General features: G+C 42.2%; 1 protein-coding gene across 15 annotated transcripts in view; it reads right to left on the bottom strand.

The window, feature by feature from the left end:
- PITPNM2 (phosphatidylinositol transfer protein membrane associated 2) overlaps positions 1-13798 on the bottom strand; it is a 202194-nt gene that overhangs the window by 168919 nt on the left and 19477 nt on the right. For 14 of the 15 annotated variants that reach the window (XM_069960862.1, XM_069960843.1, XM_069960849.1 and 11 more), the window contains exon 2: positions 5564-5641. The gene's annotated coding sequence lies outside the window, so the exon portion shown is untranslated. Of the gene's footprint in view, positions 1-5555; positions 5642-13798 lie in introns of all 15 variants that reach the window. The other variant, XM_069960844.1, reaches the window with a different exon arrangement.

Raw genomic sequence — 13798 nt, 5'->3', positions numbered from 1 at the left:
ACACACCATATACGCAGCAGATACGCAGCAAAAACGCAGCAGATCTGCAGCAGATTTGACGGTGCAGATTTGATGCTGTGTTCAGTTATTTAGATCTAATCTGCTGCGTATCGCAGCAGTAAATACGCTGCGTATACGGTGTGTGTGTGTTTGTAGCCTCAAAGTTATATAGATTAATAATTTACTTCTATTTAAAAATCTCCAGGTCTTCCAGTACTTATCAGCTGCTGTATGTCCTGCAGGAAGTGCTGTATTCTCTACAGTCTGAGACAGACCTCTCTGCTGCCACCTCTGACCATGTCAGGAACTGTACAGAGCAGGGGAGGTTTTCTATGGGGATTTGCTGCTACTCTGGACAGTTCCTGCCATGGACAGAGGTGGCAGTAGAGAGCGCTGTGTCAAACTGGAAATAATATACCACTTCCTGCAGGACATACAGCAGCTGTTAAGTACTGGAAGCCTGGAGATTTTGAAAATAGTTATATAAATTTGTAAATTACTTCTAACACCACTTGATTCGAAAGAAAAAAAACATTTTCGCCGGAATTTCTCAGCAAAGCTTATGACCAAGACTATGTAACAAATAAATCCCTTTAAAAAAAAAATAAAATAAAAAAAAAAATGAATAAATAAATATATATAGCCTTTAAGCTGGTCATACACAGACAAGTTATATGAATTTAGTGTGATTGGGTGGCAATCTAGCATGTATGTGGGTAGTCCGACTGTTGCCCCCACCAAGAAGAAGGCCAACAATAAATTCCCTTTGGTAAACACCATCAATAACGTCCGGCCACCGAACCCATGATCTCAAACCACCTCAGTATTTTCTCAGCCTGCATCCATTCAACATACAAATAACAGAGATAAAAAGGAGAACGAACGACTGAGCAGAAAATGGACGCAGTCCAACACCTAGCCAATGAATCATTCCGCGCACAACCAATGTCAAAAGAAGTGTTATGGATGACAGATGGAGCCGGCGTACATTATACTATTATTATGATACACTGTATGGCAGCCAGAGTTATCTGGAAACTTTACACTAATGCTCCTTCACACCAAAAGGGCAAAGCAATGGGAAAAGCACAGAAGAGATTTAAATCAAATGCAACTATAAAAATATTTTAAAAATGATATACGCACACATTTACAGTAATTGCCATCACTGAAGGCTGATCAGTAGTCAATGACTGTAACCATCTCCTTTTGTCAAATCTAGAAATGAGGGTGAGGAACTGTCCAGAAAAAAATTTAATAAAAAACATATTCTATTCAGGCCATGAACACTTCATCCCAACTAATTGCTTGAGTTAATACTGATTGATCTGGCCGTTCTTATCCAAACATGGGATATTCAGGGCTCCAGCTGTTTATGCACCATACTGTATATCATCACGGAACAAGAGCTACAGCCCTAGGAACAACACTTGCCTAGTCATTACCAAACAATAGTATATATATTATAGAATACATCCCACCTTATTCTACAGCACATAAGCAGGTACATGGATACACGTTAGAGAGGATACTTACAGGAGAACACAAGCAGAACAAGGCTTGTCGTACAGGAGGAGGAGGGGGGGGGGGGGTGCCGGCTGCTGTGCGACAGAGTACACCTCCGTCATCTAACAACCTGGGCACCTGTGTCAACAGCAGCCAGCTTACTCTGGTCCAGCACAATATGATGTGCAGAGAGCTACGACTTTATAGATAATTTACAGCCAGGATACAAAGGTAGATGTGAATTATTCAGCAGGCAATTACAGCAAACACATAAACAAAACCCTTTAAAAGCCAATCGAAAAGGGTAATTAGAGGTTTTAGCCTGAAAATCCGCTCCATACTTTTCTGCTATGAACACGTGATGAGTACAACTGGGAATCCGCACAACACTGTTCTATCCTGATAGGAAATAAACACAAAGAGCAATGAACACAGGTAGGCCATGTTCACACCAGAGTTTTAAGCCCCTATTAAACAGGGCGACTAGAGAAGCAAACGAGAGCTGTCAGCGCTTGCTTGCTCATCATTTCCCGCTCAATGCCACTGCTAATACACGCGGCATCAGCGAGCAGGTGAATACAGGGGGGTCCACAGGGAGCTGCCCGGGTGATCACTAGACTGTCTGGGCAGCCCATAGCCAATAGCAGCAGTCTACTACCGCCGCTCCTATTCCATGGAGCGATGGCAGCAGATCGTTGCTATAGTAGTTGTTTGTCTTTCAACATGTTGAAAGACAAATGACTGCAATGATCATGCTCATAGTTACCTTCTATTATGCTGCGTTTACACAGAACGATTATCGTGCGAATTTGCACGATAACGATCGAATTCGAACGATAATCATACGTGTAAATGCAGCGAACGATCAAGCGACGAGCGAGAAATTGTTCATTTTGATCTTTGAACATGTTCCCAAATAGTCGTTGGTCGTTCGCAAAAAAAAAAAAAAAAACGCAGATCATTCACCGATTAACCTATGTGCGAGATAGGCTTAAGCGATCGCAAAACGATTGCGGCCGATCATGGTTTTGTGTAATAAGGCCTTTATCCATTTATTTAATATGAATGAGATAAATGCAACAAAGAATACACAAAATATTACATGGTGTACATTTCCAAGACTATAAGCTGGTGCTGCAACTTTGTTGCATCCTGACGGCTGTATCAATAGACAGTGAACCTAATGTATGGTTTTGTAGGCGATAACAGGAGCAGTTTTCCTGTCCAGTATTTCTACACCTTCTTACCATAACCGCTGCTTTATAACAAGCATCGCCGGTAATCATGGACAGGCACACAGGTAATTTTGTTGCCATTTTTGTCTAAAAAGCATGCGCTGCTGGTACTACTCATGTCACTAGTGAAAATGCAGACATGAGTGTTCTTCCTTTTGATCAGATAGAGGGTTATGCCCCCTATGTGATCTGAGGAATGACCATATGTCCTCATAAAATGGGTGTATACGGCTGCATACTTTCCAGTCTTTCAGGACAATGTCATTAAACCAATTGCAGCCACTAATCGTGTTCCCTATACAATAATACTTATAAATGTTTACTAGGTCCCATTTAAAATATAAAGTGAACAGTAATTTCTTGAAGATGTAACAGGCAATAGCTACATCTAGAAGTGTGGGTAGATATTAGAAAAAAAACAACTGGCCTTACAAAAAGGCAGATGTAAAAAAATGTAAAAAAAATAAAAAAATAAAAAAATTGCAGATTAGATTGGGAAAGCTATCCCCGGAGGTTTACACAACATTCCCAAATTCTTCTCTCCCTGACATCAATCTGCAGTGGAATGTTAGGAAGCCGCCACACATATGTGATATGTAAGGATTAGAGACACTTTTAGCCGTGTTCTGGATGTGCGAATCACAGCATGTAGTTGTACTTTTTTTTTTTTTTTTTTAGCAGTTTTCCAATTTGAGGAAGCGTTTGGTTCTTTTCACAACATGCTGAAGTATCAAACTTGGCTTTAGAGGAAATCTCACTAAGGATGGGTTCACACTACGGAATTTTTGCGGATAAACTCCGAGGAATTCCGTCGTCTGTCCACACGCCTTTCCACCGGCTCCATAGACACCATTCTGATAAGAGAAGCAGACATTTATTGGAGTGTGTGATGGGTGGGATGGACGGGCCTTTAGATTTAGAGAGGGGCTTCTCAGTAGGGTCAATGCAATGGGCTTGTTCCGTAATGTGTTTTAGAAGGAGAGATAATTGAGGCTTGTCTTATGGAAAAGTAATTGGGCATTTAATTTAAAGGGGTACTCCAGCGATTTTTTTTCTTCTTTCAAATCAACTGGTGTCAGAAAATTACCCAGCGAGAGTCGCTCTTTAAAAGGCTACTGGTCATAACTGTTCTGTTTTCATCACATCAGTGTCCTAGGTTTTTTTTTTATTTTATTTTTAACACACATAAAATTTGTTCATGCTCAAATTTTTTGTCCCCAAACCCCCTAAAAACCACAAAAAAATTGCACTTTTTACATTACAGTCAACAATGATAGATGTAAAAAAGCAAGGTATTTTCGTTTAAGTCGGCTTACAAGGTATTCAGTTGGTTTTTTTTACTGACCATGCGCAGAAGAATCTAAGAAGAAAAATAAACCGATATACAAACGGATGGACAACAGCAATAATTTTGCAACCAGTTTGCATCACTTTGGATTATTCAGTGTGAACACACCCTCTCTGAGAAGTTCCCACAGATTCCGCCACTCGCATCTCAGCCCATCCTATAGACTCCATTCTACGGTCAGGCGGGTTCTGCCGTCCGCCCAAAGAGTGGACATGTCAATTCTTTGGGCGCACAGCTGAATCCGTCTGATCGTAGAATTGAGATGGGCGTAGATGTGAGCAGCGGAATCTGCGGGAACTTCTCAAAGAGGATTTCTCAGCACACTAAGGTTAAATTCACACGGCCGGAGAAATCCGCTGCGGATCCCTGCCCTGTTGCGAGTATGTCAGGAGACCTCCCCATTAACCCCCAGCCGGAGCTCATACATTACCTGCTCCGCGATCAGGCTTGCTTCAGGGGTTACCGGGTGCACGTCCTGCTCTGCCAATCAGTGTGCTGCCCCGATTGGCTAAGCGGGATGTGAACCCAGGAAACCCCAAAGCAAATTGGATCCCGGAGCAGGTAATGTATAAGCTCCGGCTGGGGGTTAACGGGGAGGTTTTCCGACATACTCGCAGCGGGATGCCCATCCCGCTGCGAGTATGTCTGCTCATAGATTTTCTAGGGCAGGAATCCACAGTGGATCTCTGCGAATTCGCAGTGAGAAATCCGCTGCGGATCAGTGTGCAAATTTAGCCTTAATATGGACAGATCCATTCATGGCCAAGACAATTACAGGTGTGAACCCACCCCAAGAGACCACCAATGGGCAGTAAACTTGGAATCACAAGTACAGATAGTGAAAGTTAATATATTAGCATAGAACAGGGAGTAAGCGCTATTGTAGTGCAAGCTTTTTTCCTGTTTCTGGAATATCTTAACATTACATAAAGAAAATAATCCAGCAATAAAATATTAACGAATACATTTTTTTTAAAAAACTACAAACGTTGGTAAGATCTCCTTGATGACATTATGATTCTAGAAGATAAGAGAATCGGCACTGACAGATCTATCAGACATCTGTGTTCTCAGACAGAGGAGGAGGTTACCAGCCGACACTTCTTATAGAAAGCCCCCACAGCTTTTACACTTTGTCGTCCTTTAACCTGATGTTCCTGTACAAGTTCCAGCAGATGATACACAAATAACCACACAGCAATAGCCGCCCACGGTGACCTTACAATCAAAAATAGGACTTCAACACAAGGGAAATTAGATTAAGGATAATTATTGTGAAAATAAATAGCGCATGAATGACAAGTAACAGGCTCCGCAGGAGGGAGAAGGAGAAGAAGATCTGGAAATAGCAGACCGAATGGATGTAATGTGGTTAGAGGAGGAGATGGCCGGCTGCACAGGCATCATACAGTGTAAGAGACCAGAGGAAACAGAAGGGGCACTGCGCCCCATGTCAGCAGGATTACCTGATTACCTGATTGGTTCCTAGTGTTTAGGTCCAGCAAACATCTGGAAAAGCCAACAGCATCATATCCTTCATATTGTTGTAAAACTGGAGGAAAAAATAAATAAAAAAAAAAAAATTAGACTTTGTGCATGCTAAATACATATACAGTGGTACCTCGGTTCTCGAACTTAATTGGTTCAGGGAGGCAGTCTGAGAACCAAGCAGTGTCTTCCCATAGGAAATAATTTAAATGTGTTTAATTGCTTCCAGCACCCATCAATAATTACCTACAATACCGATTTATTACATTGAATAGTGCCCAGTTTAATGACTATAGTACGGAGCACCGCTATATACTGTACAGGACATTACAGAACATCACTATATACTGTACAGGACATTACAGAACATCACTATATACTGTACAGGACATTACAGAACAGCGCTATATACTGTACAAGACATTACAGATCACTATATACTGTACAGGACATTACAGAACAGCGCTATATACTGTACAGGACATTACAGAACATCACTATATACTGTACAGGACATTACAGAACATCACTATATACTGTACAGGACATTACAGAACAGCGCTATATACTGTACAGGACATTACAGAACAGCGCTATATACTGTACAGGACATTACAGAACATCACTATATACTGTACAGGACATTTCAGAACATCACTATATACTGTACAGGACATTGTACACAAATATTCAACAAAACCAGCAATTATTGTACAGTAGTCACTAACTCCTCACTCATCCTTTACTGCATAGAGTCCCCCATCCCAACACTATAACATATGGGAGATGGTGGTGCACTGACTGTACTACTACTGTACTGTATATGCACTCCAGCAGTCTTATACAGTACTGCACTATATGTGAAGCCTCGCCTGTGCTAAACTCACCAGGTACAACCTATGATCGATGCTCAAAAAAAACCGTACAGATACCAACAAAGTTTGAATTCTTAATGTTACTTCCAGGTAATTTTTCATTTAAATACCACAATATTACTGTACTTTAAGACAAGAAAAGTGTTTGAGTACCAGAAAAAAAGTGTTTGGGAACCGAGCACTAAAGCATACTTTCCTTGAAAATACAGTTTGAGGCTGGGTTCACACTATGTATATTTCAGTCAGTATTGTGGTCCTCATATTGCAACCAAAACCAGGAGTGGATTAAAAACTCAGAAAGGATCTGTCCACACAATGGTGAAATTGAGTGGATGGCCGCCATTTAATGGCAAATATTTTCTGTTATTTTAAAACAACGGCTGTTATATTGAAATAATGGCCGTTATTTACTGTTATATGGCGGCCATCCACTCAATTTCACCATTGTGTGAACAGAGCCTTTCTGTGTTTTCAATCCACTCCTGGTTTTGGTTGCAATATGAGGACCACAATACTGACTGAAATATACGTAGTGTGAACCCAGCCTAAGGGTGCGTTCACACCTACAGGATCCGCAGCAGATTTGATGGTGCAGATTTGTTGCTGTGTTCAGTTATTTAAATGAAATCTGCTGCGGAAAATACGCTGCGGAAAATACGCTGCGGATCCGGTAAGTGTGAACGTACCCTGAGTTTGGAGCAGTTTGAGAATGGAGGTACAACTGTAATACATATAAATGCATAGATCTATAACAGGATAATAATGCACATCATAGGAGTCATCCTTATACAGCACTCCAGGAATGAGAAGTGCTTCATCTCTCCCCATAAATACATCTAGAAAGACGTTTTCCTGGAAGGAAATATGGCCGATGCTGATAACCCTCCTGATGAAACCGGAGTCTCTGCAGGATTGGGGGGGGGGGGGTCAGGAAAACATTATGTTTTACCCCGGAGAGCCAGGACCCAAAAAGAAGCAGCAGCCATCATACACTGGGCCTATTTCTAACGTCCTTTCAATGGGCGTGAAGTCATCCAAGCATTGTGAGTATATCTCAGCAACAATCCCAGAGCCATCCATTAGGAGCCAGACATGACTATAATAGTATCTTCTGGTTCCCTATGAGGGCTCTATACGTGCCAAATCAAAAGTGTCTTTCAGCCGTGTCAAAAAGATTTGAGAGGGCTCATAGAAAGCTACAAAAGGTTTACACCGGAGTTCACCTTTAATAGCACGTACAGTGACATGGAAGAGGGAACACAGTGGCTTACAGACAGACATACCTGTCGAACCCTCCTCCTGCCAATCAGGCTTGATTGACAGTGTAAATGCAAGAATTCTCTGGGTGGGAGAAGGGCAGAGAGTGTGACTGGAGCCACCCCATCCTCCTCCCATGACCTGTTACCAGCCACCGGTCAGGGCAGGCAGGAGATGCCACTACGCCACTTGAACTTAGAACGAAAACATGATTTCATAACTTTGCAAAAAAAAGCCATCAGCTCAGAGACAGGTCTCATGTGTTGTTTCTCCCTGTCAGCTTATCTGCCAGTGCCTGCAGTTCCGAGCACGATATAGAGCTGACAGATCCCTTTAATAATTTAGAAGAATATTTCCTAACAGGAAATGTCCGTGTATGATTATAAAACATAAGCCGGAGTTGTGTTTTAAAGGTGATCTGTCACTGGGTTTCTGTTGCCCTGAGGGCAGCATTAAAATAATGTCAGACCCGGATCCCAGAGCGGTGGCATTTAATTCACTTTCACAGTAGTATTTAATAAATCCCTGTGCAAGCCCAGTACGCCACGGCCACCAGCGACAGGCACGCCACGGCCACCAGCGACAGGCACGCCACGGCCACCAGCGACAGGCACACAGTCTGCAATATACAGGAGCTGCAACAAACCGGTGGCAGGAAACACAAGTTTATTACCCTGGTGAAACAATTGTCACATACACATTGAAAAATAAAGTAGAATACACTCCTGGCTATCAAAATGTAAAAACCATGGAAAGCATATCAGGCCCCCAGGACCTAGAACCCTCCCCAAAAAGTGAAGGTCATAAAAATTCATACAATGCCCCTGAATAAGCCACAAACAGTACCAGTACATATGTGGGTTCTAGCACACCTAGCCCTACATCGTACACCTTATGGGTAGTAATGGGTTATCTTGCCATTTTGTTTTTGCTTCCTTTATCCCAATTTGACTTTAAGTCTATGTAAGCACAAGCTGAGCTGCAGTAACTGGGCATGGCCACTATGCAGTGAATGGCGCCAACTTCTTCTAGCTCCAATCAATGCATAGTTTGGGTGCTGTGGCTGTGCTGATCAGCAGAGGTGTCACATGTCTGCAGTCCTCTAATCAGCAGTTGACAGCCTATGTGGATAAGCCATTAACCCTTAGAGGAGCAGGCAAATTTACATTTTTGCGTTTTCGTTTTTCCCTCCTTGTGCCTAAAAGGCCGTAGCGGTTGCATTTCTGCATCTAGAAACCCACATGAGCCCTTATTTTTTGCGCCACTAGTTGTACTTTGCGCCACTAATTGTACTTTGCAATGACAGGCTGAATTTTTTCATAAAGTGCAGTGCAAAAGCCGAAAAAAAATTAAAATGTTTGGAGAAAGTGGAAAAAAAAAAAAAAAAAAAAAAACACTTTTATTTTGGGGGGGGGGGGGGGGGGGGGGGGGGGGAATTGTTTTTACGCCGTTCTCCCTGGGGTAAAACTGACTTGTTATTTATGTTCCTCAAGTCGTTACGATTACGATATATAACATGTATAACTTCTTTTATCTGATGAATTTAAAAAAATTCAAACCATTGTTAACAAATATACGTTCCTTAATATCGCTCCCTTCCCAGGCTTATAGTGGTTTTATCCTTTGGTCTATGGGGCTGTGTCAGGTGTCATTTTTTGCGCCATTATGTGTTCTTTCTATCGGTACCTTGATTGCGCATATGTGACTTTTTGATCACTTTATTACAATTTTTCTGTATTTGATGCGACCAAAAATGCGCAATTTTGCACTTTGGGATTGGCCGTTTACTGTGCGAGATCAGGAATGTAATCAATTAACATTTTGGGCAAATACGCACGCGGCGATAGCAAACATGTTTGTTTGTTTATTTTTATTTATTTATAACATGGAAAAAGGGGGTGATTCAAACTTTTATTAGGGGAGGGGGCTTTTTGTTAACACTTTTTTTTTTTTACACTTATACTAGAAGCCCCTCTGGGGTTAGGGTTATTTCCCCCTGGGGTTAGGGTTATTCCCCCAGGGGGACTTCTAGTATACGCACACTGATCTCTCATTGAGATCTATGCAGTATAGTTATACTGCAGAGATCAATGAGATCGTCACAGTATTGCTTTTGATTGCTGCAGCCGAAAGCAATCGAGTGCCGAGCCGGGATCAGCACCATTATGGCGCAGATCCCGGCCAGTGCCAGACAGGGGGAATACTTAATTAGCAGGCACGGCGATCGGACAGTGTCGCTAATAGCCGCGGTCCCAGGCTACAAGCTGCACCTGGAACCACGCGGCCCCGCTCTGAAATCCCCTAGGCGACCTAGGACGTACAGGTATGCCCAGCATCGTCTAGGGGTTAAAGGGGTATTCAAGAGATTTTTTTTTCTTTCAAATTAACTGGTTTCAGAAAGTTATGATTTGTAATTTAATTCAATTTAAAAATCTCTTCCAGTACTTATGAGCTCCTGTATGTCCTGCAGGAAGTGGTGTATCCCTTCCGGTCTGACACAGTGCTCTCTGCTGCCACCTCTGTCCATGTCAGGAACTGTCCAGAGCAGGAGAGGTTTTCTATGGGGATTTGCTGCTGCTCTGGACAGTTCCTGACATGGACAGAGGTGGCAACAGAGATCACTGTGTAAGACTGGAAATACTACAATTCTTCCTGCAGGACATACAGCAGCTGATAAGTAGGAGAAAACTTGAGAATTTTAAATAGAAGCAATTTACAAATAAATATAACTTTCTGAAACCAGTTGATTTGAAAGAAAAATATTTTTGCCGGAGTATCCCTTTAATCAGTTTTGCAGAGAAAAAAAACACTTTAAGGGTGCGTTCACACCTACAGGATCTGCAGCTGATTTTCTGCAGCAGATTTCAGTTAAATAACTGAACACAGCATCAGATTTGATGCTGTGTTCAGTTATTTAACTGAAATCTGCTGCAGAAAATCAGCTGTAGATCCTGTAGGTGTGAACGCACCATAAAAGATTTCCTAAAGATAAATAATAGGATATGCTATCACTTTATAACTATTTGGTATTTGATTTTTGGGATCTCCATCAATCAGCAGAATGATGGGAATGTAGTGCTGGTTTATAGGGCTTTGTCCTCTAAGTTAACCGTGCACAGTGGTGCTCCAGCATCACCTTTAATAATAATAATAATAATAAATAAATTCGGCTATAGAGTGACTGGTACTGTGTGGCCAGGAGGGCTGCTGTATAGGAGAAAATCTCAAGCAGATACCGTGCTACACCAAGACTGACCGCTAAATTCTTACAAACAGTGGCAACCAAATGACTTTAAGAAGTATGGGACAATCACTTTAAGTAGTACGGCAGAGGCTTATTCCCTCCCCTGTAGATGGGCTGGTTTAGAATAGAACCGGTTGACAGCTATTTTCCCATTGGTGGCCAGCTTTCCTTCTAGAACCCCCTCTTACTTAGATGCAGCCACAGCTGCTTTTCAACCCGATAACAGAAATAAACTGTTTTCTCCCTCTTGACCCTCATTTGAAAGAACATCTGTTCAGACAGCCCACAAACTGATCTGACTGAGCTGGCGTCTCATCTCTTTTAGCTCTGTGCTAAAGCCAAAAAACGCACAGCCATCTGGCTGCTTTCTCTGATGGAAGAAAATTTTTCTTTTTTTCTTTAAATCTAAAAGTGTAAAACAGAAAAAATCTTTTCCTTTTCATGTGTTTTCTTCATTGATATTGATAAAAAAAAAAATAAAAAAAAATAAAAAAAAAAGGACAGCGAGCTAATATTAGAGCGGGTTCTTAGCAAGGACAGCGTGTAGCTGGGAAGAACACGAGGTTACAGAGAGCAGGGAATGGAGGTATGTGTAAGCGGCGGAGGCTCTCTGGAATATTCCGGAGCACCACTAACCCAATGGGACCAATCACATCACAGGGTGAACAAGAGAAGTTTTTCCTCTGTAACCGTCTTTCCAGCACCAGATATCGCTGCTAAATATAGTCAGACAGCAAGATTTTAACATGACACTTGCATCTGTTCTGGGACAAGAGAGCCACACGTAGGAATAGACGTATGTCTACTATAAGAACTTCCAGCTAAAATAAGATAACTGGTGTGTGTCACAAGATTGGGGCAGTAGCCGCTAAATTAAAGGGGTAGTCAGAGGGGTTAAACAAAAAAAAGTGCAGGTACTGATGGAAAACCCAAGAATAAAAAGGGCAGATAGGTCTTCCTAACACAATGATCTTGTTTTACCAGTTTCTATTTTCTGATTGAATAATGTAGGCAACAATAGACAGGAGCTGTCCTAATGACATAAATGAGAAAAAGATTAACAGGAATACTGTGACCGTTGCAAAGGTCATTCCACAGGGAGGGGGGATAGGAGTTATCATATGTATTGGTGTCACTTTAGTCTGTGATAAGGAGGACACTACTATAAGGGTACTGTTACACAAAGTGATCGATCAACTTATAAACCAACTCAAAAACTGTAGCTATGGCACCTGATATTCACCCAATTACACGGAGCGATGATCGTTACTTATGATCGTTATTGCATTCGTCCTGTTGTTGCCACTGCAAACGATGTCTTAATACATGCAAATTATTTGTAAACGATCAACGATAAAAATAGGTTTCTCGTTGGTCGTTTAATCGTTGTCTATTACACTAAACGATCAATGAGACCGGCACCCCCGCTGTGAACTGTAACGTTCCCTTGTGCTATCTGCAGCCGGGGACTGCGGCAATTAGCGAGCAAGGTCTGATCGCCGTGTCCACTAAGTAGCCTTTTAAATGCAGATGTCAAAGTTGACAGCTGCATTTAAAACGCTGCCTTGCCCCTTCCCTGGTGTCTAGTTTGTGTGTGTGTGTGTGTGTGTGTGTGGGAGGGGGGGGGTATTCTCTCCAGTGTGACAGACTGCTCTCTGCTGCCACCTCTGTCCATGTCAGGAAATGTCCAGTGTAGGAGAAGTTTAAGGGGATTTGCTGCTGCTCTGGACAGTTCCCGACATGGACAGAGGTGGCAGCAGAGAGCACCATGTCAGACACCACTTCCTGCAGGACATACAGCAGCTGATAAGTACTAGACGACTAGAGATGTGTTAATAGAAACAAATTACAGATCTCTGCCACCAGCTGATTTGAAATTATTTTTGGTTTACAACCCCTTTAATCTCTGTCAAAACAGCCCGGGGAAATTGATAAGAAAATTCTAATTTTAAAACAAAGCCCTGCAAGGCACACATCTAATGCTGAGGATGTTCATCCATTTCAAAGGCGATTTGCAGTCTCCCACAGCAGTGAGTTTTAGCTATGTGAGCGGACCAAGCGACCAGTCCCCAGAATATTACCTCCGGATAACCCAATGCCTTTGTGATATACTTGTGGTATTGTGCCACAAGACTACCAGTATAGAAGTCAAGGAGAGACGTTCTGCAGAAAACAAAGCCTATTTCTGGTAACACAAGCTTCATGGCGACATAAAATAGCGCCTGCTTATCTTTCCCAGCGTCTTGTTATCTTTACTGCAGGAGGCGACAAAGCCACATCATGAAAAGTATAACAGTAACTGGGGATCCCTATGGCTACATCAGCACTTATCCATCACAGCCCATAAGTCTGGTCGGGGGAGGGGGCAATCCAGGCATGATGGGAGTTGTAGTTCTGCAACAGCTGGAGAGCCAAGGTTCCCCATCCCTGTCCTACAGGTAAGAGGAAAGCTACAGACAGTCACTGCTGGGGTGGGATGAGCAGCTCTGTCTCCTGGCAGATACTCTGCTTAATAAGGAATCTGATTTCTTTTTCACAAGGATCCTTATTCAGAATTGCTTAGATAGTTGTCAGCGATGTGAGGAGTATCCTGGGATTGTCAGCCTTCCAAGACCCTTTTTTGGCAGTGACTGAGCCTCAATCTTGGCAGGTTGTTCCTCCTCTCTGTGTGGGCCTTAAGTAAAATGTGACTTTTACTATGGGCAGACAGAGAAACATTGCCTGGACTATTTTTTTTTTTTTTTTTTTTAATATAACAATTTTTTTTTATTGCCTCATTTATTTCTGGTCCATGATGAACAAACACCCCTTCCCCACTGCTGTCATGTGACCACACAGCCCTCTG

Source organism: Dendropsophus ebraccatus, chromosome 3 (assembly GCF_027789765.1).
Source record: "Dendropsophus ebraccatus isolate aDenEbr1 chromosome 3, aDenEbr1.pat, whole genome shotgun sequence".
Taxonomy (NCBI): Eukaryota; Metazoa; Chordata; class Amphibia; order Anura; family Hylidae; genus Dendropsophus; species Dendropsophus ebraccatus.
The sequence above is the reverse complement of the archived record's forward strand: the minus strand, read 5'-3'. Positions and strand labels throughout refer to the sequence as shown.